Raw genomic sequence first — 14167 nt, forward strand, 5'->3', positions numbered from 1 at the left:
ATAAAGAAAAAAAAAGCGTCGGTGGTTCAGTGGCAGAATACTCGCCTGCCACGCGGGTGGCCCGGGTTCGATTCCCGGCCGACGCATTTTTTTTCCCTAAAAATTTCTTGTGAGTGTTTTTTCCTCTCATTGCGAAGCTTTCGTCAACCAGATTTTTTAAATATTATCATTCGACTCCTATTTTTGCATCTTCTGTAGAATATCTTGCGTCTGCAAGGCTACAGTTACTCAAGCTGCATGCAGCTAGCCCCAACGCGTTGTCAAAGATGTCACGATTTCAGGAAACGAAGCGATGCTGACGATACGTTCGCAATGTGTCGTACCTTACTCGCGGACATCTGGGGATTTTGTGTTGTGCACAGACATGTTCATGTAGTTTCTTTTTCAGATGTCCCCCTGCAGTTGCCGAAATGCGCAGGATACATCAAAGCCGAGTGGGCATGCATTCAAGAAATTGACCGCACAACAATCGAGCAGTTAAACGAATCGTTGTATCCTAACGCACACGTTTCGGCTGTCGTCACTTGCAGGAATTGTGAGCGGTCGTCTCCATCGCCGGTTGCTTAGATCACTGTTCTTAAAAAACGTCCTTGGGCTGCCTGATACGAACAGTTAAATGATGTTTTGAAAAGGCCACCTCGGGAACGACCGCAGCGGTGGCGCCTCTGGTGGCGCGACTTCTTGTCTGCGTTCGCAAAACCAGCATGATAATCACTCAAAATTGCGGTCTCTCTCAGTACAGCTGCAGGTCACGCCAAATTTAGCTTTACTGGCTTCTGCAATGTACATTTATGCTTTCAATTCCTTCCAAAGCGCATTGAGTTATGTTCAGAGACAAAAGTAATCTTCATTCGTCGTCAACTCTCCACTGGCGCCGCATGCCGGATCGCCAGGGGTGGGCACCGATGTGGCGACGCTGTCTCGGCATACTTACCTGGTGCCGGGGTAACCGTGATCAGCGAGGCGGTGCCCCCAGGGAGAGGCGCGGGCATTGCACTGCGCCCGTGCTGACACCTGCCACTACCCCAAACTGGGGCAGATGGGGCATGCAATTTTTGGTAGTGGGGGACTGCGTTCGCGCTATCCCCCTATCCATATCGAATTCCAAAAATAGTTGGTTAATTCGAGGTGTATCACTTCGGCGGGGTTTCTGCCAACATGACTCTGACGTCAGGCAGCGTTGTGCAATGCTGTTGTGTGGTTTCCACTGACTTCGTACCATTTCGAAGTAGCGTAGGCAGGCTGCTTTTAGACTGTCTTTAAGCGCTTATCATGCCCCTGTGTGGCGGATATCGATCGGCCTGGCGGGTCGCTTCGACGGAAGTAACATGAACTTGAGTGCAGTGGGGTCGTGCGGGAACGAGCCTGCGTATTGGTACCGCCCGCAAGTGCTTTCTTATTTCCCCCAGATTAAAATAAAATAAAATATGGGGGTTAGTTAGCCTGCACCAGTATCAACTATAACGGGCATAAAACCAAATCTATTGTAAATGAATAAGGCCTACAATAGCAGCTCAAACCTATGTTAAGAAAAAGCTAATAAAGAAGAGAGATCGGAAGTTAAGCCTGGAGGTTACAGACACAGTACAGATGCAGTAAGTGTAATGAAATTGAAACCTTTCGAAACGCTTCTAGGCTATAAGTCGCGCTTTTTGGAATATGAAATGTATCTGTATTCAGCAGTGATGCGCAATTGTCCATCTGCTACCGGTTTATTGTTTCCTGCCAAAGGGAGCATAAAGCTCCGCAGAAAAGCCCACAGGACTTGTGCAGCCTCCAAGCTGTCCACTTCATGACGGTGATGCCTTGACGAGAAAATGGGCAGAGCAAGAAGCACCCAGATTAGCAGGTACCTGGAGTGTGCATAGCCTGCGGGCTAGACAGACATTATGCGAAGAGGCAAGTAACGGAAGAAGCATAAGAGGTTAAATGTACAGGTGAATGCATGAAACAGAAACGAGGAACATGCTGGAGTAATTCAGCAGGTAGGTGGAATTAGTGCCTTCCGAGAGTATGGCGAGGTAAAGGAAGGCATCAGTGATCGGTGAAAGACCGGGGACTTTGAGGGCGCCGAGTCGTCGACGCGTCTAGTGCGGGTTTTGTGGCGTGAGGGTGTCGCACCAGACCGCATCCCACATCAGATGCGTCTTGGTAGCGGCACTGAGCTAGTAGTTGTGCCTGCACGTGCCCCGTTATGCCTAGGTGAGCGGACGCGGAATGTCGGGCTCTTCACGAGCGGCTTCAGCGACCCTTTTGGGCCGCGGTATCAGGTCAACCGAAAAACCAGGTCAGGACTACCAAATGATTTTACCAACGCTGCCAACAGGTGCGTCCGTTCCGCATACGGTGTTTTTACATGGTGACGTTAAGGCGAGGCCTTACAGAGTGGAACATTTTCGTGACGCTCTTACACGGCTGTTTCTCATGCCGGAAATGGTTGCACGGGGTGCATATAAAATGAACCATCTGTGGGCAGTGACTTTCAAGGACGAAGAAGGGAGAAAGTGGATTATCGCTGCAGACGCGTTTGATGTCAAAGACCACCGATGTGTGGTCGTCGACCCGTGTGACCGAGGCGTCCGTATCAAGCTCTACTGGCTGCTTCACGGTGTACCTGACGACGACGTTCGCACTGCCTTGTCGCCTTTTGGAAAGGTGACTGAGATCACCAGGGACAGGTGGCGGGTACAAGGATGCGTTGACAAAGGGTCAACCACCCGTACTATCACTATTAAGCTGAAGGTAGGCGTCACCGCTGAAGACTTGCCCCACCAGCTGCGAGTGGCGGAAGATGTTGCGCTCGTGCACGTCCCTGGCAGAGCTCCCCTCTGCCGCCGATGCCGCGGCATCGGGCACATCCGACGCGAGTGCCGTGTACCACGCTGTGGGCTTTGTCGTCGTTTCGGCCACGACGAGACCCAGTGCGTCCGAACCTATGCCACAGTGACAGGCCCGGCATTGAAGGAAGATGTCACAGATCACTTGATGGACGCGGTCGACGCAGTGGAAGCCGCAGGCGAAGGGAAAGAGACCCAGCCCTTGGTGTTAACGCCCCTGAAGACGGCAACGACTGTTAATGAAGAAAAGTCATCGGACGGCTGGAAAGACCCATGGGATGACACGGTGGAACCAACTAACTCGATAGAGTTCGAGGTAAAAGAGGCCAAAGAAACGTGCACATCAGCAGAAGTGACGACCGGTGAACAGCACGAAACTGACGACACCGTGACGCCAACGTCAAGTAGTGCACCTGCTAAAAGGCATCACGAAGAGGCGGATGATCAAGAGACTGGGAATGACGAGCCTCCTCCGAAAGCTACCCCGGGACGCCGACCGGCGTTCAAGCCCAAGCCCGGCGTTCCTGCCAAATGCCGTTCTACAACCCAAACGCCCTTCTACAACCCATTCCCGGGTTAGGAAAAATTGTTGGGGTCTGGGGACTGGGGTTTGTGGGCAGGATGTGCGTCGGCCGTCGTCATTGGGCTTTGATGTCCAGAAAACCATGGTTCGCCTCCCTAGACCGTCGAGTCATCGTAGCAGATGTGAGACGGACGATGTGCGGTAATTGGTTTGGATTCTCCTCCCGTTAAATGGCAGCTAATTTTTCGACTGGTCTTTGTGTCGCGACGTTGAACGTGCGTGGACTTAGCGGGCGTAGAAGGCAATGCAAAGTTAACCGTATTCTTATTGAAAATAATATTGACTTATTGGCCATTCAAGAAACAAAAATTGCAACTGATGAATGCACGGAGCAAATGGTTAACGTTTTCCGTCCTAGATATACCGTAAGTATATGTCATGCGGTAGGTAAGTCTGGGGGCTGCCTTATTCTTTTGCGTAGCAGTATTGCTGTAGTTGAAGCCGTCACATCATCCGAGGATGGCAGAATGGTCCTCTGCGATTTTACTTTTTCAGAGATGCCTTGGAGGGCTATATGTGTTTGTGCTCCGAACGTAGCACGGGAGTGGGAAGTCTTTTTTGGTGATATTCAGCAGTACTTGAATTGTGAAAGACATGTCATATTACTGGGTGATTTTAATTGTGTTTGCTTTCCAGAAGATAAATCTAAGTTGACTAGTGTTTGATAAAAGTGCATTGCTTTTAAGTTCTATTGTAAGGCAACAAGAGCTTGAAGACATTGATTACGTGTTGTCAAGTGAAAACCATACTATGTATACGCACTATCAAGGTCAGTGTCATGTCATGGCAGGGTAGACAGAATTTATGCTCCGTCAACCTTTGTACCGTTATTTTCAAGTTATCAAGTGTTACATGTTAGTTTTATCGATGATTGCCTAGTTATGTCAACCATAGGAAAGAAACAAAGACCATCTAAATTCAGCTGGGACTTATGGAAGCTAAATGATAAGCTTTTGCAAGACGACGTTTTTCAAAAAGCAGTTCAAGGAAAGCTCGAAAATTTGCTCTGCATAACTACGTCAGCGTTCTTCATTGCAGAATGGGAACTCTTCAAAAGAGACGTTAAATTCACCGCGATAGAAAGAGCATGCGTAGTCCATCACAAAGCAAAAGAGCGTGAGAAGGAATTACACCTTAGGCTAAAATATATGCTCAGCGCAGAAAGCTCTTCGGCTGGCTTATTTTCGAAAGAAATCAAAGAAGTTAAGTCTGAACTTGAAGTCATGGATGAAGAAAAGTACAGGGGTGCGGTGTTAAGGGCAAGGGCGGAGAGTTTATGGATGGGGGAGACGCCTACCAAGCGAGCAATAAGTGACGAGATGAAACACGCGGTTTCCAAAGAAATAACAGAAATACGATATCAAGAGGAAGTCACTAGTGATGTTGGAATGATTGAGCACGCATTTGAGTCATATTATGAAAGTTTGATGGGGAAAAGGACATGTGATATCGAAAGGTTTAGAACTGACTTCTTGCCATTAATGCCAACATTATCAGACGAGGTCTGTGAAACGCTCGACAGACCAATAAGCCTTTCAGAAGTTGAGGATGCGATTGACGAACTTACTCCCGGCAAGTCGCCGGGGCCTGATGGTCTTGGAGGGGCTTTCTATAAGAGCTTTAAAAGTGGAATAGCTGTATCACTACATCGCGTGATAAGGGAGATGTACGAGAATAAGGAAGCACCTCCTTCTTTTCGGACATCGCACGTTATTTTAATTCCTAAAGTAAAAGATCGTGCGCGACTTTTGGCGGTTGAAGCCTACAGACAAATAAGCTTGACAAATACGGACTATAAAGTTTACACTAAAGTACTGGTGCGACGATTGCAGACCGTTATAGAAGAACATGTGGGCCCCCATCAGACATGCGGTATCAAAGGCAGATCGATCTTTTCGAATATACATACTGCAAGGACCATACTGGAATGCTGCGATGAAAGAGAGGACAGAGTCGCTATGATACAAGTTCACCTTGAAAAGGCTTTTGACAGAGTTGTCCATGATGTCATAATTTTGATCTTAGAACATGTTAAAGCAGGTGCAGTGATAACAGATGGAGTAAGAATGGTGTACAAGAATTGCACTGCGCAGTTAGTAATTAATAGGAAATTAGGCGCCAGTATGAAAGTGGAATCATCAGTAAAACAAGGATGCTGTTTGTCGCCTCTTTTATTTGCCTTGTATTTAGAGCCTTTCTGTTTGAAAATAATTAAGAGCCAATCTATTCGTGGGTTTATCTACGCAGGAATTGAGACTAGAGTTCTGGCTTATGCAGATGACGTGGCAATTTTTTGTCGTGATACAGAAAGCGTGAATAACACTATGAAAGAGGTTGTTTCCTTTTGCGCCGCTACTGGAAGTGCTGTCAGCTGGACTAAGTGCCTAGGTTTATGGCACGGCAGCTGGCCACAAGTACCCGAGTTTTTTTGCAATATGAACTGGAGCGTTACCCCTCGAAAATATTTTGGGGTGCCATTACAACATTATCGTGACAGTGCCGCGCATTGGATCGAAGAAGTAAAAAGAGTTAAAAGATCAGACAGAAAAGTGGGGCGGGCATAATTTTTCGATGTTTTCAAGAGCTAGTGTTCGCACTTTGTTTTTAGTTACAAAGGTGTATTATGTACTACAAGTGTTATGCATGGCAAGGATTTCGGTGCAGAAACTTCACAGAGTGTTTGCGGTATATATATGGGGATCTCCTTGGGAGAGAACTAGCCGGTGTAACTTGTTTCATTCGGTGAAGGATTAACACATTCGTTTTTGAAACAGATTGTTAGTAGGTTCTTTTTCTTAAGGGACCCAAGTGATATATTTCTACGTACTGTTATTCAGGTGAGATTGAGTTCTTCCTTGCCTGAGTGGGTTGTCTCATAAGCAAAGAACGTACTCGAACACCAATTGGCCTTCTGAGGGAAGTTATGTCCTTTTCTTTACTGAAAGCGCATTTTTCGAATGAATTTTTGACTTCAGTGACGCGTAAGAAACTTTATAGTGATCTGGTTGACGTTTTCTTGCCGCATCCTGTTTACCGCATGATGTATAACATAGGACCTGAACGCAATGTGCTGAAACGCGCTAGAAAAATGCCGGTTAGATCTTCAGCGAAAACCTTCCTTTTTCAATTGCATTCGGGCACTCTCCTTGTGAAGCCATGGCTGCAAAGCAAGAGCTTCTTTGTTCCATGGTCTGTTAACTGCATCATATGTAAGAAACCTGAAACTATTGAGCACATCTTTTTGGATTGTCATGATTCAGTTTTCTTGTGGGATGTCCTAAAACGAACTCTGAAGAAATAACTGCCGTGAAGTCCTTTCGGTATTCGGTTCTTACCGTGTGCAGACACAGGGGGAGTGGCGGCTGACTTGGTAATGCTTTTGTGTATGAGCAGCGTGTGGAAAACGCGCATGGATATCAGGAATGCCCGCGTAGATGAAAGATCTGCGAGGGAACGCCTAAGTGAAAGTCTTAGGTACACACGTGATGCCCTCAAGCACACGATTGAACCGCCAGAGTGGTTTGAGGAGCTCGACACTTTGGCGTCTGTGATATCCTCTTTGAGGGCCTTTTAAATATGTACAGTCTCTCGAAGTGATGTAAGGTTATTTTTCTGCACCAAATGACCTACTTTGTACGCGTTCGAGTGGTGTTGAAATCAAGGTAATAAAGAAAAGAAACTGATAAAAAAGTAATAAAGAAAAAAGAAGCGTCGGTGGTTCAGTGGTAGAATACTCGCCTGCCACGCGGGTGGCCCGGGTTCGATTCCCGGCCGCCGCATTTTTTTTTTCTCTCACTTTTCTAGTGTCATTTTTGCCCTTGTCATGTTGATGCTTTCTTGTGCTGATGTTTTGGTAATGCCATCCGAATGAAGGCGGCTACATCGCCTCCGTCGCTGCTATTTCCATAGAATAATCGTGACTCAATGTATAAGAGGGGGGGGGGGGGATGAGAAAGAAATGTTGAAGTAACATCTTGAAGGGGCAACGCAATAAGACAGTAGGCAGGAACACACAGGACTGCGCTGAACTCACTACTAACTTTATTCGAAGGCATTTTTTGCCTTCGAATAAAGTTCGTTGTGAGTTCAGCGCTGTCCTGTGTGTTCCTGCCTTCTGTCTTCGTCTTATTGCGCTGCCCCTCCAAGATGTTCAACCAGTACCAACTCGCCCAAAAATCGATCCTTCTTCGAGAATTTCTCTCTATAGCACCGTTAGACAAGGCAGGATGGCTCGAGTTAAATAATCACCTCTCAAGGACTCCGACGGTCAATCGGAAATAATTTTAAAACTTCGCACTTACAACGAAAAATTCGTCCGGGCCAATTAAGTTAGCGGTAATTCATGCTATTGGAAATTCAGACAAAGGACCCGGACGCTATGTGCCACTGTGCATCTTAATGCACAAGGCCGCACTTTTCTCAGTAGAGTATATTCATTTGTTCATCTGCTCTTCAGCCTAATTGCCTACCGCTGGTGGCAATTCTTCGACCTTCAGTGGAGTTGTTTGCAAACTGAATGGCAGTTGGCACGGTTCGCTCAACACCCCTGTTCGGCGAACAGCAAATTTATTTCTGCAGCTGGCGAGTGTACTTAGCCTCCGTTCAGGCGGCAGCCACCCTGCCGAAGTAACGATTAGATGGCCCCATAGTGTACCAGATAACTTATGTGCCTGCCGAACGACCGCAAAACGGCGGTTGTCTATGATGACACTCACATGCCTCTACACTGAATGGCGGCGCCACTTCGCCATCTGGCGTCGGTGGTTCAGTGGTAGAATACTCGCCTGCCACGCGGGTGGCCCGGGTTCGATTCCCGGCCGACGCATCTTTTTTTTTTTTCGACCTTGTAGTGAGTATTCTTCCGTCAACCACTTTTTTTTTATATTACCGTTGGCCCCCTATTTTTACATCTTCTGTAGACAATTTTGCGTCTACTCAAGGCTGTACTACAGCCTTGTAGACGCAAAAGCCAGGCTGGAGACGAAGCCAGGCTGACGATACGTTCGTGCTGTGTCGTACCTTACTCGCGGACGTCTGGGGATTTTGTGTTGTGCAGACTTGTTCATGTTTTTTATTTTACATGTCACCCTGCAGCTGCCGAAATGCGCATCACCGAGTGGGCGTGTGTTAAAGAAATTGACCGCCCAGCAATTGAGCAGTTAAACGAATCGTTCTATCCTAACGCACACGTTTCATCTATCATCACTTGTTGGAGTTGTAAGCGGTCGTCTCCATCGCCGGTTGGCGGGATCATTGTTTTTAGAAATCTCCTTGGGCTGCCTGATACGAACAATTAAATGATGTTTTGAAAAGGCCACCTCGGGAACGACCGCAGCGGTGGCGCCTCTGGTGGCGTGACAACTTCTGTGCGTTCGCAGAAACTAGCATGATAATCACTCAGAATTGCGGCCTCTCTCAGTACAGCTGCAGGTCACGCCAAATTTAGCTTTACAGGCTTCTGCAATGTACATTTCTGCTTTCAATTCCTTCCAAAGCGCATCGAATTATGTTCAGAGACAAAAGTAATCTTTAGTCGTCGTCAACTCCGCACTGGCGCCGCATGCCGGATCGCCAGGGGTGGGCACCGATGTCGCGGCGCTGCCTCGGCATACTTACCTGGTGCCGGGGTAACCGTGATCAGCGAGGCGGTGCCCCCAGGGAGAGGCGCGGGCATTGCACTGCGCCCGTGCTGACCCCTGCCACTACCCCGAACTGGGGCAGATGGGGCATGCAATTTTGGTAGTGGGGGACTGCGTTCGCGCTATCCCCCTATCCATATGAAATTCGAAAAATAGTTCACTATGGCGACGTGTATCACCTCGACGGGTTTGGTGCAAACGTGTAATCGAATTCGCAACAAGTTTATCATGCCCCTGTGGGGGATATTGCCCTTGCGGGTCGCTTCGACCGAAGTAACACGAACACTCCAGTGCTGTGGGGGTCGCGGGGAGCCTGCGTATGGGTACCGCCCGCAAGTGCTTTATGTCTCCCAGATAAAAATAAATAAATATGGGGGTTAGCCTGCACCATCATCAAGTATAACTGGCATAAAACCATATCTAAAATAAATGAATCGGAAAATAAAAAATTGGAAGCTAGGCCTGAAGGATACAGACATAGCACCGAGGACAGATGTAGTAAGTGTAATGAAATTGAAACCGGAACGCTGAAGGCTATAAGTCGTGCTTCTTGGGATATGAAATGTGTCTGGATTCGGCAGTAATGCGCAATTGTCCCTCTGCTATCGGTTTATTGTATGCTACGAAAGGGAGCATAAGGCTCCGCAGAAAAGCCCACAGGACATGTGCAGCCTCCATGCTGTCGACTTCATGACGGTGATGCCTTGACGAGAAAATGGGCAGAGCAAGAAGCACCCAGAACAGCAGGTACCTGCAGTGTGCATAGCCTGCGGGCTAGACAGACATAATGTGAAGAGGCAAGTAACAGGAGAAGCATGAGAAAGAGGTTAAATGTACAGGGGAATGCATGAAACGGAAAGGAGGAAGGTGAAGCACGCAGTCAGTGCCAACTATCACGGTGGTAACCCCACCGTGGTTGGTTTAAACAGTGTAGTTGGCGTGCAACATACATGGAAAAGTAATATGGGAGTAAAAGAAAAATGTATCATAAAAAGTATTTATGGGCATCTGGGAACGGGGAGCATGTAAGAACGGGAGGTACGGACTGAGTAATTTGCCGCGCCAGTGTAATAGCAATGTACGGGTTATCTTATTGGCAACAAGGGCAGCATAATTATCAGGGATAATGTCGTCGACTCGTAAGGCGGCGTGCAATTGCGACACTAAGTGCGTACTGCGCGGGCATGAAGTTAAATAGTGAATCGCACGCCGCACCACACGCACACTGATTTGGGGCACAGAGGTTAAACCGAAACAGATATTACGGAAAGTGGCCGTGCCCTGTAAATAAGTGTGTGAGAAAGTGAGAAGGGCAAACCAATGTGGAATCGTGGAGACGCTTCGCACCCACCGGTACTGGTGTCCCTCCCCTCACGATGCCAATCTTGGCGCCAGAGGTTGTCGGCAGTTTTGTACATTCTCTCGCGGATCGAACACACCGAGAGCAGGCTCTCACGAGTGAAGCCTGTAGTACTCGCTCACGCCGCAGCTGAGTCGTCAAGCTCATCACTTACTACCCGTCTGTGTCCCGGGACATGAAACAACCGAATAAGACGCCCTTTGAGCGCTTGGGATATGACCGCCATCTTAATCGAGCGAACCCGTGTATCCGTGACACGAAGGTGGGAAAGGGTCATCAGCAAAATATAGATAATCCGTGTAAATATGCACCGAATTGGCATTGAGCAGCTCCGTACAATACTCGCTGGGTGCATTCACCACGCGAAATTTACGTACCAAAGCCGGGCGGCTGTAGCTATCAAAGAGGACATAAGCCGCGCCCGCCGAGGTTCCGGTAAATGCACCTTCAGTGTACAAATGATGCACCGACGCGCGGAAGACTCGGCCGGTCTGAGCAGGGCTAAGCTTGGCAAACGTAATCGTGTATATATCCCGGGGATGATCCAACCACGGGTCGCAAGGGAATTCCACCTGGCTGGGATAAAATGTGTCTTGACCGAAGTGTGTTACTGGCGAAGAGTCGGCAAAGAGAATTCAGCAGCCAACCTGTCGAGCTCGGTCGTGAGCGGAGGACAGTTAGGATGTCGAGCGCCGAGGTGCGGGTGGTGTGATAGGCGCCTGTCAGTGCAACTAAAATGGAACGTTGCACTGACAGAACACGGATGGTCAGATGCGTAGTGGGAAAGGAAGGCCACCAGTCAGGGGACGCATATGCAATCGCAGGCAGCAAGACCTGCCTGTACAAGCGACGGATTATCGCAGGGTTAAGCGTGAAATGGGGGAGCAGATGAAATTAAGTGATCGCGTGACCAATACATCGGCTTTAGTCTTTATGTAATCAACATAAGCAAGAAAGTTGAATTTGTTGTCAAAGACCATGCCGAGCAGTTTAATGTGGTCCTTGTGTTTTGGAAAAGCGCCATCCAATCGAATGGACGGACGCCGCTTAGATGTACCAATGTAGCCGTTGTTGAAGAAGACGAAAAAGGATTTTTGGTGACTGATTTTGACCTTGCTTTGCCGAGCCCAATGGCAAACCAAGGTAAGCGCAGAGTCGGCAAGTGCCTGCAATTGCAAACGCGACGTTCCTGTTATAAGGATGGTGTCGTCCGCATAGGCTTGGATACAGACTCCCTCAGGACGCTCGATGTCAAGAAAGGAGTGGATGACCACATTCCGCAGAAGAGGGCTAACGGGTGAACCCTGCTGGCTGCCTATCGAAGGGTGGGCCGGCACCTCCCCCGCGTTCGATGGGAACGCGAAATTACGGTCCGTCAAGAAAGGCTTTGCCAGGTGGTGCAGATTACTGGTCCATCTGTTTTTACGGAGAGAAGAGCAGAACAATATTATGCCACGCACCATCGAAAGCGCCCGTAAAATCAAGCGCTCTAAGGCTGCTGGAGTTTTTGCAGCCTTCGGGACCGCTGCTTTAAGGCGTAGAGGCGTAGAGGGCTAGAGGGGCACTGCGCGCATGCGTGAATCCGAATTAGTGGGTATGTATGTGATGACGAGAATTTAGAAAATAATAAAGACGGGAATTAAGTAAGCGTTCTAAAACCTTGCCGAATAGGGAATGCATTACGATAGGCGGAAGGGAGCTGAGGCGAACGGCCGGATTTCGGGATGATAATAATGCTACAAAGCTTCCAACGACAGGGACCATGCCCCAATCTGAGAGCCGCATTAAATAACAGAAGAAAAAATTGGGGGTGGGCCTGAAACAAATGTCGAACAAACATGATGGTGAGCCCGTCCAGCCCTGGCGCCGCGCGTGGCTTCCCCGAGCAAGCAGCGTGCTCGATCTCCGTCACCGTGAAGGGGTAATCATCCGGTATTAACGGGTGAGGGCATTTAGTAAGGCTGCAGACTGTGCTGTAAAAGACGTTGTCAGCAGCCCGATAGTCTTCAGCGATATGCACCCGCAATAAAATCGCGGCGCAATCTGAAATTGTAGCTGTAAAGGCGCCATCTGGTCCCTCGAGCGAGGGGAGGTGCGTGCCAGGTGTAAGCTTCTCGAAGGCTAATTTAAACGTCAAGCCGAAAATCTTGCATGTCGTAATGTCCTGACAAAAGGCTTTGTCCGCAGCCTGCTTGCCCAGCCGAATATACTGTTTGTACATCGCGAATGCCCCTGCATACTCCCTATGAAATAACTCCCGGAGATCCTGATTGACCGCTCTTTGCTGTCTGTGGCGCATTGCTCGCACCCGAAGTCATCATCATCATAAAAACTTTATTGTAAGACTGAGGAGTTAGGAGCACGCAGGCTCCGGGGCCCGCGCACGACCCCACTGCACTCAAGCGTTTATGTTGCTTCGCTCCATAAAGGCTGTTTCACATGCTGCGACTGCAACGACGAAAATCGGTGCTGTCGCACGCGTCGCAATGCGATTTTTAGAGGGCTCATTTCACATGATTGCGATTTCAACAATGCGACTGGTGCGACGCCCAGGGTTGCTTACTGCCAGGTTTCGTGACACACGGTGCATAATTCTTTTATTTTAGTGAATAAAACGTTTACACTATAATATTATTGACTTCTCTTGATTAGAAGCAAATAATATGTACGTTTACTAATTTAAGAACGTTAGTTACGATTTGTCTTGGGGTGCGCGACGGCGGTTTTGTTAGTTCAGTGCGACATCGCGCACGGAAACAGCTGTTCGCAGGTGGTTCAGCCAGCGATTCTTCATTCTATGGTTCAGCGTTGTGTGTTGTCTTATCTACATTCTATGACCGTTTCGTTCTGCCTGCGCTACAACAATCTACAAGATGACCTATCGACAAGCTGATATAGCTACCCTCACCGTATATGCAGTATTGGTAATTCGGCTGCCACGAAGTTGTGTCAGCCCAGCAAGATCCTCGCGCTACCCGTGCTCGGCGTCAGCTTCTGGAGAAACGATGCGTGTATATTGCCCGTCATTGCGCATATGTGGTGCCTGCTCCTAGCCATATTCTTACGCCAAACGCAACAAGAAGCACCAACCCAAACGGCCGCGTGTGCCCCTGAACGAAGCCTCAAACGATCAGTGTGATTACGACGTGGAATGAAAACTGTGTTGTGAAATTCAACCTTAGCGCTAGTCTGATTTGTCCATCGCCGTGATTGCGCTGCAAATATATATATGGGAGCCCTCTCTAAATATTTCTAAAGGCGCAAAAGCCAACGCATCAAATGTTTCGAGCAGTTACCGTCGCTTTTGTAGAAACCTGTACGTTGTAATATAGCATTCTAAAAGACACGCTTCTCGTCCACTTTGTTGTCCCGTGTCTCGCGCTGGTAGTATACTCGGAACTTCTAACAAGAAGACCATGTCAGTACGCGCTATTCATAATGCAGGATCGTGGGCCCACGGCAGGCGCACTTGCCGTAGAATTTTTCAGCTTTCTGCTCAGCCTCGCACGCCTCTCACGGTTAGCCTGTTTTGTGGAAATAAATATTATTATTATATTATTAATGTTATTAGATATTATAGTTTCTTCACTGTAATTTATAGCAATCATCCAGACTTCTTAAGCTAGTCATGCATTTAACCTGTTTAGGTCAACATTGTTATCACATGCTTATGGGAGTCATTTCAAACTAGATTGCTCAGCCAGAGAAAGTACAAGTGCAAGCTTCAATGTTTATTCCAATTTCGTAT

General features: G+C 48.1%; 5 non-coding genes across 5 annotated transcripts; all 5 read left to right on the forward strand.

Moving 5' to 3' along the window:
* Nucleotides 1-15: 15 nt before the first annotated feature.
* TRNAG-GCC (transfer RNA glycine (anticodon GCC)) lies at nt 16-86 on the forward strand. Its single transcript has one exon. It is a non-coding gene; the product is annotated as a tRNA-Gly (tRNA).
* Nucleotides 87-926: 840 nt separating this feature from the next.
* On the forward strand, nt 927-1090 carry LOC139053081 (U1 spliceosomal RNA). Its single transcript, XR_011510210.1, has one exon. It is a non-coding gene; the product is annotated as a U1 spliceosomal RNA (small nuclear RNA).
* Nucleotides 1091-7128: 6038 nt separating this feature from the next.
* On the forward strand, nt 7129-7199 carry TRNAG-GCC (transfer RNA glycine (anticodon GCC)). Its single transcript has one exon. It is a non-coding gene; the product is annotated as a tRNA-Gly (tRNA).
* A 975-nt stretch (nt 7200-8174) lies between these two features.
* TRNAG-GCC (transfer RNA glycine (anticodon GCC)) lies at nt 8175-8245 on the forward strand. The gene has a single exon. It is a non-coding gene; the product is annotated as a tRNA-Gly (tRNA).
* Nucleotides 8246-9028: 783 nt separating this feature from the next.
* On the forward strand, nt 9029-9191 carry LOC139053076 (U1 spliceosomal RNA). The gene has a single exon (XR_011510206.1). It is a non-coding gene; the product is annotated as a U1 spliceosomal RNA (small nuclear RNA).
* Nucleotides 9192-14167: the final 4976 nt, after the last annotated feature.

Source organism: Dermacentor albipictus, unplaced genomic scaffold, assembly GCF_038994185.2.
Source record: "Dermacentor albipictus isolate Rhodes 1998 colony unplaced genomic scaffold, USDA_Dalb.pri_finalv2 scaffold_67, whole genome shotgun sequence".
Classification (NCBI taxonomy): domain Eukaryota; kingdom Metazoa; phylum Arthropoda; class Arachnida; order Ixodida; family Ixodidae; genus Dermacentor; species Dermacentor albipictus.